Consider the following 6888-nt stretch of genomic DNA (forward strand, 5'->3'; position numbering starts at 1 on the left):
GACAGGGGGTTGATACTAAGGCGAGTTTTAGATTTACTCAATGATGATTGGGTCACTGCTTGATTTTGAACCCATGTTGTCGTTTTCCATTGGATACATTGTACATCCGTCACTCAGTGGTGCCCCACCTCCAGCTGTTTTACGGATGACATCAACGGTCGTCACTAGTTACCACTACTGAGGTATAAAGAACTACCACAGCCACAAAGTCAGAAACTCCGCCTATTTCTACAATGTATCTTCTTAAAATGTGATTTTAGACCTAGCCTTTACCATAACCACACTGCTAACCATATACGCAACCCTAACCCCAAATTAAGACCAAAAAGCATGTTTTCAAGAATTTTTACGATATAGTCCATTTCTACTTTGTGACTGTGCTATCTAGTGGAAACCGACGTCGACGGGGTTGGTACCGGCTGCCACCGTGTGTTAGAAGTTAAAAGTGTAAGGCATATTTTGCATTATGGTAGAGTCCAGGGTTTCCCATGCTCAGTCTTGGTTTTTGCCCTATCACTACACAGATTATTCAAATAATGTAGTAGTTTAGTGTGTCGTGTGTATAACTTTGTGGGAAGGTAATATGTGGATGTTGTGCAACCCTAATTCATCTCTTTCCCGACATTCCTAATTGCTTCCCATAATCTCCACAAATTCACGTTCCTCCATTACAGGTCACTATTACACAATCCTCCTCCTTACTTGTTCTTTACCGGTTTCTAAATCCATCCCTCACCTCACTGTGTTTCTATTCGTCAGACAGAGGTATGGGGTGGGACATTGTGAGTTCTGTGCCTTATGATACAGGTAGGGGAGGGGGTGACTTCGACTGAATTCACAGTGAATCATAGGCTACATGTTTACTATGAATCAGAGCCTAAACGTGTGAACTCCAAATGATTCATGGTTTCATGATGGTATTGAGAGACCTCTGCTGTTATTGTTGTTTATGTCTTCAATCTATACAACCAAAAATAAATCATTTATCTTTCACTCACATATCCTTTGTTTTCATTTTTTCATGTAGTGGGTAGTGGGTAACACTTTATAGTCCATCTGTAGATGTTCTTCAGACTATCCGTAACATCTCAACTATCTACTAAGCCTAGCCCTAACCCCAAACTGAATCCTTATCCTAACACTAAACTTAATAACCCTATCCCAAGCCCTAACCCTTACCCTAACTCTTATTCTAAACCTAACTCTAACCTTAGCAAGCAGTTTCTTATCAACAGATAGTTTGTTGTCAATTTTGCAGTAGCTTGTAGGTAGTTGAACTCAATTTGATTCGAGGTAGTGTTTTCAGTATTGAATTACTTTTTATGTAGCGGTGTAGCTAACTACTTGAAGTACACACTACTTTTTTACAAAAATATCATATGGGTGAAGTGGGCAATCATTTCCTTTCTTTTTCAGCATCAGACCTTCATAATTCTCACTTGAAACAGTTATGTTTTATTGTTTCTTTTCATTTATTTGGATCCTATTAGCTCTTGCTGTAACGATCTTCTTCTTCTGATGAGGAGTATGAAAGATCGGACCAAAACGCAGCGTGGTAAGTGTTAATTTCAATGAAATATAACTGAACATTGAATACAAAATAACCAAAATGAAACTATGAAAATCAAAACAGTTCTGTATAGTGAAACACAGAAAACAACTACCTACAAAACCCATGTGGGCAAGAGCTACCTCAGTATGGTTCTCAATCAGAGACAACGACAGACAGCTGTCCCTGATTGAGAACCATACCCGGCCAAAAACAAAGAAATACAAAAACATAGGAAAAACAGCATAGAACGCCCACCCTAGTCACACCCTGGCCTAACCAAAATAGAGAATAAAAAGCCTCTCTATGGCCAGGGTGTGACACTTGCAGAAGCAGCAGCTATTCTTCCTGGGGTCCACACAAAAACATAAAACACGACAAGTAACAAAACACTGATAAACTGACAGACAAGAAAAGTCACACAAATTTGAAATACAAACAATACAATTAAAGAATAATGTGTGTGTAGATTGTGTGTGTGTGTTAGATTGTGTTTATGTGTGCATGTGTTTGTGTGTGAGTGTCATTTCACAGTCCCTATTGTGCCATTAGATGTTGTTTTATAATTTAGCTTTTTACTTTAGTAATAAGAGATGGGAGTTCAATGCGATCACGGCTCTGTATAATACTGTGTGTTGCCGTTAATTTGTTTTGGACTTGGGACTGAGAAGAGACCCCTGGTGGAATGTCTTGTGGGGTATGTGTAGGTGTCTGAGCTGTATGTCATTTGATTGTGAAGACCATCAGGAATTTTTATCACAGTAATATTTTTCATAAAAACTAGAAGAGAAGCAGTTAATCTCTCCTCAGCCTTCAACCAGGGAAGGCTGGCATGCATGTTGTTGATGTTAGTTCTGTATGTGCCGTTTAGGCCAAGGCGTGCTGCTCTGTTTTGAGCCAGCTGCAGCTTTGCTAGGTCTTTCTTTGTTGCATTTGACCATTTTACCAGACAGTAATCACTTCAAACAAATCACTTCAAAAAGTAGGTTACTTGTGCAATTTGACCCACCCTAATAATTAAGTTACTGTAAATGTCTGCTTATAATTTCTGACATTTGGTAGGCAATATTCAGTGGCGACCTGTCATTCAAGGCAGTTTTGAGCCACACATTTTTTGCAAAATATAAGTAAATAAAAAGGCTTGCCTGTTTTCTATGTTATTTTGACATTAATACGTGTCAGTTTGCAAACAATAAAAAAAAATATATATATAATTGAGTTAATAAAGCCGCATACAAACAAGGTCTCTTTTAAAAAAAACATTTATAAGGAAGCTCCAAAATGTAGGTGTTTCAGCCTAGCTCAGTGCTTTCTGTTGTGGTGGGACAAGCCAGCAGAAAATACGGAGCATTGCGCCGTGATTGGCGCAGTGTACTGTCAGTCATGGGGACACGACGTCACTGCCAAGGCTAAGGGCAGAGCTCTAAAATGCTAGCTCCTTGAGTGCTGCCATAGAGTTACATTAGAAGTGTCCATCCAAGATGGCTCAAGGTCATTGGCCACAGATAAAATTACGTTAAATCACATTATATCTACAGTAGCTTTGATTGGACTGATCATGTCAACATCATACATTCAAAATCTTATCAAGTAGTCATCATCATGAATCAAGTCACCAATCTACTGGCAAAACCTTTTTAATCCTTGTCATGTGAAGATAAATAATGAAGAGAAATTATAGATAAAAGCCATATCAGCTGTGTTTTTTTTAAAGGCAGTAAATGAACTGTTTCACTGCAAGACAAGGCTCCGCTGATAGCAAGGTGTAGCAGTCGTATAGTGCAATTCATGTATTGTTTAGTGTTGTGGCTTTGCTGGCATACATACCACTTTTTTTGTTTTTGCCACACCAAGATTTACATGCTAAAATCGCCACGGGCCATATTATAATTTCTGACATTTGGTAGGTCATTTGTTTATCAACTATAGTTTGATACATGCAGCTTCTCTTCTGTCATAAGTTGCTGCCCCAGAAAATTCAATAAAGTAGTGCTCACCAGAATAATGTCTTACATCAATAGAATGAATGCATTAGTAATGTACTTAATACCAGTAAAGTTGTCTGTTTTGTTTAGGGACCGGGGACAAAACGCAGTAACTCCAAAACAACAGAAAGATTGGTCCTGTGCAAAATGTTTGACCAGTTTTAAGGAAATGAAAGGCTGAGAAAACATGTTTCTGATAAGATTTCAGTTTGTCTTGGGTGCATATTTTATGTGGTTGAAACACTGTGCTTGCATAACAGTGTGAAAGATAACACATTACATGGGAATTTGCATTTTCTCAAGAGATCCTGAAAGAAAGAAATCCTAGTTCTCAACAAAATTAGAATTTGTTGTATAATTTCACTGCAAGAAATGCATAATTCTGCAGGAGTTAATATTATATTATGCTACACGTGAGAGGTTGTAGGCCTACAGTCAGTGTCCATATGGCTTATACCTATAAAGACCTTAAGTGGGATATGAGCTACTATCCGGATTACTGTGCGCATATTAATGTGGTCAATGTTATGGTCACTACAGCCAATGGGAACTGATATTGCTCTGGAGCAAAGCTCTGCAGTATTAGTGAAGAGATGATCAATACAAGTCGATGTAACAAATCCAACACTATTTGTATGCACTGTAGTTGGTTGAGTGATAACCTGGGTCGTATTACAGGCATTAGTCACAGTTAGAAGCTTCCTTTTGAGAGAAAATAGACTTCTCTGTTAATATCACACACAATATCGAGCATTTCACACATACTGTACGATCACATATGATCCAAATACTGAGTGTTAGCACTTTGTGGCGAAATGTAGCACCCCAAAGGGGCTGAATACTTATTGACTCAAGACATTTCAGATTTTCATTTTTAATTAATTTGTTAAAAAAAATAAAAATAAAATAGAAAAACATAATTTCACATTATGGGGTTCAGGCTGTAACACAACAAATGTTTTTTTGTGAGTAATTGTTTATTGTATTGCGGTCCGTATTTGTGGCCTTGTATTTATACAACGTGTATTGTTGTATTATTTGAGTAAAATTGCTTTCATTACTCATACAGTGCCTTGCGAAAGTATTCGGCCCCCTTGAACTTTGCGACCTTTTGCCACATTTCAGGCTTCAAACATAAATATATAAAACTGTATTTTTTTGTGAAGAATCAACAACAAGTGGGACACAATCATGAAGTGGAACGACATTTATTGGATATTTCAATTTTTTTTAACAAATCAAAAACTGAAAAATTGGGCGTGCTAAATTATTCAGCCCCTTTACTTTCAGTGCAGCAAACTCTCTCCAGAAGTTCAGTGAGGATCTCTGAATGATCCAATGTTGACCTAAATGACTAATGATGATAAATACAATCCACCTGTGTGTAATCAAGTCTCCGTATAAATGCACCTGCACTGTGATAGTCTCAGAGGTCCGTTAAAAGCGCAGAGAGCATCATGAAGAACAAGGAACACACCAGGCAGGTCCGAGATACTGTTGTGAAGAAGTTTAAAGCCGGATTTGGATACAAAAAGATTTCCCAAGCTTTAAACATCCCAAGGAGCACTGTGCAAGCGATAACATTGAAATGGAAGGAGTATCAGACCACTGCAAATCTACCAAGACCTGGCCGTCCCTCTAAACTTTCAGCTCATACAAGGAGAAGACTGATCAGAGATGCAGCCAAGAGGCCCATGATCACTCTGGATGAACTGCAGAGATCTACAGCTGAGGTGGGAGACTCTGTCCATAGGACAACAATCAGTCGTATATTGCACAAATCTGGCCTTTATGGAAGAGTGGCAAGAAGAAAGCCATTTCTTAAAGATATCCATAAAAAGTGTCGTTTAAAGTTTGCCACAAGCCACCTGGGAGACACACCAAACATGTGGAAGAAGGTGCTCTGGTCAGATGAAACCAAAATTGAACTTTTTGGCAACAATGCAAAACGTTATGTTTGGCGTAAAAGCAACACAGCTCATCACCCTGAACACACCATCCCCACTGTCAAACATGGTGGTGGCAGCATCATGGTTTGGGCCTGCTTTTCTTCAGCAGGGACAGGGAAGATGGTTAAAATTGATGGGAAGATGGATGGAGCCAAATACAGGACCATTCTGGAAGAAAACCTGATGGAGTCTGCAAAAGAACTGAGACTGGGACGGAGATTTGTCTTCCAACAAGACAATGATCCAAAACATAAAGCAAAATCTACAATGGAATGGTTCAAAAATAAACATATCCAGGTGTTAGAATGGCCAAGTCAAAGTCCAGACCTGAATCCAATCGAGAATCTGTGGAAAGAACTGAAAACTGCTGTTCACAAATGCTCTCCATCCAACCTCACTGAGCTCAAGCTGTTTTGCAAGGAGGAATGGGAAAAAAAATTCGCTCTCTCGATGTGCAAAACTGATAGAGACATACCCCAAGCGACTTACAGCTGTAATCGCAGCAAAAGGTGGCGCTACAAAGTATTAACTTAAGGGGGCTGAATAATTTTGCACGCCCAATTTTTCAGTTTTTGATTTGTTAAAAAAGTTTGAAATATCCAATAAATGTCGTTCCACTTCATGATTGTGTCCCACTTGTTGTTGATTCTTCACAAAAAAATACAGTTTTATATCTTTATGTTTGAAGCCTGAAATGTGGCAAAAGGTCGCAAAGTTCAAGGGGGCCGAATACTTTCGCAAGGCACTGTATCTGCTGTCCTGCGCCTGACTCATCTCACCAGCTTCACACAGACGCATTACACCCATGCTCTCTGGCAGCTTTCATAGCTGGGATAAGTTCTTTCCACCTCTGGCACACAGGTTCAGAGTAGTCCCTCGTTGAGGAAGATAATTCCTCTCAAGTTTTTGTCTCTCTCCAAAACAGCCATCTTGTCCTTGAACCTTAGGAACTTGACCACTATCGGCCTGGGTCTGTCACCTGAGCTGGTTACAGGGTTTCCAGATCTATTGGCGCGCTCCACCGCAATCTTCCTATGATCCATCTGCAGCTTTTCAGTAAAAAAATTGCTCACTTTCTCCTCAGACTATATTCAGGTCAGATGTGGAGACTCTGGTATGCCATCTACAAGAATGTTATTCCTCATGGATTGTCCTTCAAGTCTGTTTTCCCAGTCATTTGTAATAATGATTCACAGACATTGCTCATGTCATCTCGCATAGACTTAGAGTTTGTTGTCAACTTGCTGCAAGTCTCTTTCAGGGCATCCACATCTCCCTGGGAGAACTGCAAACTGTTCTTAAGGTCTTGGATCTCTCTGGTTATATTGTCCATTCTTTTGTTAGCTGAGTCCACCAATATTTGGACAAAGTTCTTGAAGCTATTTTCCTGTTGCTGTAACAATTG

Source organism: Oncorhynchus kisutch, linkage group LG6 (assembly GCF_002021735.2).
Source record: "Oncorhynchus kisutch isolate 150728-3 linkage group LG6, Okis_V2, whole genome shotgun sequence".
NCBI lineage: Eukaryota > Metazoa > Chordata > Actinopteri > Salmoniformes > Salmonidae > Oncorhynchus > Oncorhynchus kisutch.